At 38.0% G+C, this 3,541-nt stretch overlaps 1 non-coding gene across 1 annotated transcript; it reads left to right on the forward strand.

The window, feature by feature from the left end:
* The first annotated feature begins 1,624 nt into the window (after positions 1 to 1,624).
* Positions 1,625 to 2,132, forward strand: LOC101308003. Its single transcript, XR_184929.1, has 2 exons — positions 1,625 to 1,875; positions 1,963 to 2,132. It is a non-coding gene; the product is annotated as an uncharacterized LOC101308003 (transcript).
* The last annotated feature ends 1,409 nt before the right edge of the window (positions 2,133 to 3,541 follow it).

The raw sequence follows: 3,541 nt of genomic DNA on the forward strand, positions 1-3,541 counted from the left end.
GAATGAGTGGGCAAAGTTTGTTATCAGCAAATACCTGTAGGGTGCATGATCTGGCCTGTTTTTGGTCAACTTGGTGCTTTCTATATGTATGTGGTAGTACTTTGCTTTTGAACTTGAAGTTTCTATATATTCGGAACAGCTATATGGTAGTATGTACTTTGTGCATTTCTCATGTTGGAACTATCTAGGAGCTTAACTAGTTGCTTGTTTTCAGTTTATTATTAAGCTGTAATGTTTTTTATGGAAGCTTGAATGATATATATGGAAGCTAAAATGCAATGTTTTATGGTATCAGTCAATTTGTGCAGTAGTTTCTTTTGTGATGCTTGTGTGTGTAAAACTTGGACAACAAAGTCTGTCCACATGAAAATGCAACTGTTGTATGATTCTCATCAAACAAGAAAGCAAAATGCTATATTTATTGTGTGATACAACGGTCCAAATATTTCAGTTGTAGGTTATTTAACGTCACACAACAGTAAAGATAGGGAATAAACCATTGTAGCTTATTGAAAAACACACAACGGTAGAAATGAAAACCAACAGTTGTCAGAGAGGGTAAAAATACAACGAAAATGTTTTATTGTTTGTTGTCTGAGTGGACTTGTCGATGCCGCGCATGCTACGCATGGCAACGATCTGTGCAGCGACTTATACAACGAAAGTATTGAACTGTTGAGCAAACTGTGATCACACAACGGTGATTTTCACACTTGTCTGAAGATTCAATCAGACAAGCCCGAGATATACAACAGAAAACCTGTAGTCACATAACGGTGGAACACCGATGTGTGTTGACAAATCTGTAGTAGTGATTCTCCAAGGCTCAAAGATAAGAAAGAAAACATAATTTATTCTAAAAAAATAATCTTTTATATTTTTATACTTATTATTATATTGTAATAAATGAGAATTGTTATTGTAATAAATATTTGAATCTTTAAAATAGGGAAACTGTTAGATTTGGTATACAAAATTTTTAGAGATTTTGAATTTTGCTTCTCTATTATGTAGAAAATATAAAGAAGCTGTTAGACTTGCTCTTTACTGAGACTTCATTTTGGTGTTTGTGTCTGAGCCTCTTGGTAAGCATCAATTATTTTTTATTCATGGCCACCATTTGGTATAGACCTCACATGTTTAATTGAAGAGTTTGTCTCTTTGGCAATACATTAACACCTGTTTCAGTTATCAATTTGATTAAACAAGTTCATTATTTCCACTCCACCGTTTGCTTCATTTGACGTTTATTGGAATTTTGATTGCCATGCTTTTGTTGTGATTAAGAAGAGAGCTATAAGCTCCTGGACGTGGTCTTCTTTGTCTTTGTCGTTTGATTCCCACCCGTCAACACCGGATGTCTTCTCTGCTTCAACAAACAGCTCAAATTCGCCATCTTTCTATGCAGGTATGAATTGAGCGCCGGCAGGAGTGTCATAGAAGGGATGTATATGCTCCTGTTCCTCTATCGGCTTCAGACTTTTGTATTAACTGCCTCCTCCCTGTTGTTTGCAGATTGCAAGAACTATTCTCCTTCTTCATTGCTTGTGAGAATACTTCAAAACGTCAAGGGTAAGTTCCTGCTCTTCATAGTTGACATGTCAGCTTGGAACTTGTGTTGGAATGTTTGTTCTCTTTTCCTTCGTGTGGGTTGTTATGCGAGGAGTGCAAGGCCATGTGCTTTGTCGCAATGAGTGAAGGGAGTAGGTGGCTGCAGGCTTCTTCGGGTGGTGGTCATGGAGCTGGTTGTAGACTTGTTGATGTGGCCTTGCAGACGCCAATTACTAAAAGCTGGAACTTTGACGCATCTTTTGGGATTGCCGTGACTTGTTCCTTTCTTCTTTAGTTGCGGCATTTGATGGCAGCTTCATTGAGGTATCAGACTTCGTCTTCACTGCTTTTATTTGTTGTAGACTTGAGGAGTCACTTCTTTGATGCATGACAGTGACGTCTTTAATGCAGTGAAGAGCCTTTTGAGGCACCGGTTCGAAGATTGCATGTGAAGCTTCTCCAGGCGAGCTTTGTTGCAGCATTTACTCTCAGTGATAACAAAGGTACCGTAAACGAGGCTTCTGGCATTTGAGCATGTTGGTGTGGGATTTGATGAGAGGACAGACTCAGAAGTGAAGCGAAATGAAGCTGGCTGGAGTAGTTCTTTACCTTTCCACCTGTGCTTCTTCTTCTTCTTTGTTGTTGTCGATCTCTTCCTTTTGCTTCTGCCTGCTTCTTCTTGCTTCTGCCTTCCTTTGGTCGCTCCTCTCTTTCTTCTCTACGTTGCTGCCCTCTCTGCGTCGACTTGCCTTCTTCTGTCGCCCTCTTTTGTTACAGAGAGCTTACCTTTTTATAGGCACAGCAGATTAGTTTGATGAAGATACCTATCAATTCAAATTCAAACTGAGGTGCTGATCCTTTATCCATTTGAATCGGAAAGATTATAGCAGTATTTGTATCTTCTTCTTTGACCTCTGAGGCTTTTGTTAATATTCAAACTTGGTCTTCCACATATGTAGGACATGAAAAGTATCCAAGAATATTATCTTCAGAATCGAATGAATTTGGATTGTGAATTAGAATTTTTATCTTCAATTGCATGTCAAATTTTAATAGCAATATATATCCTCGCTTGTTTTAGTTTGGAATATTTCATCGCTAATTTGAATGAGTATATCTTCTTTGCTTTCTGTTTGAACTCAGTCAAAACAGCTAACAACTTCTTTTTCCATTTATTTTGGAATACCCATAAATTGATCACCATATAATTTTTGAAACGGTGATGATATTTTTTTGGTTTCAACACGACCACTCCATTTGCTGGAAGAAGGAATTTCTCATCACTCGCGCATCTTCAAATCTCATTTTTTCTGTAAAAGAACAATAAAAATAGATTTAATTTGAAAGAAGACCACTCTCTATGATTGCCCTACTATACATTACGATCAACTTTATGGCATAACCACAAATTAGACAAGCAATATACATATATATGCAGTCGCCGTCGACATTGTTATAGGGCTTTTCTCCTTGCAAGCTATCTGTAATGTTTCTCATCTTGTGCAATGCCCATGGCAGAAATGAGAGCTAGGTCGGTCACCTTGTACGTAATTGTTCTTCTCTTGAAAGGCATGCTCATATAGGGAAAGACCGATCACCAATTAACGAAGGAATATAGTTTCATGGCCTCTGAAATTAAAGTGTGGTGTTCCTCATCGAATTAGATTAAATGAATCAATTGAAAAAAATATGTTCAAACGGAACCGTTCGTGTAAATCACAATTACGGAAGCTCAAATGATCTCCAAATTAGATAAAACTTTGCATAAATGATCTACATATTATGTTCTAGACACTGAACGGTAGAGATGTGAAAAAATGACTTGAAAGTGAGTGAAATGAGGAGCACTACACCTTAATTTCAAAGCGGTGTCCCACACTATATATATATATATATATATGTACGATCGCTATCAGGTGCGGACGTCCGCACGGCTCTTAAAGTGCGGACGTCCCTCCTTTCGCCACCGTACGACACTGTCGAGGCCGTC

Source organism: Fragaria vesca, linkage group LG6 (assembly GCF_000184155.1).
Source record: "Fragaria vesca subsp. vesca linkage group LG6, FraVesHawaii_1.0, whole genome shotgun sequence".
Classification (NCBI taxonomy): domain Eukaryota; kingdom Viridiplantae; phylum Streptophyta; class Magnoliopsida; order Rosales; family Rosaceae; genus Fragaria; species Fragaria vesca.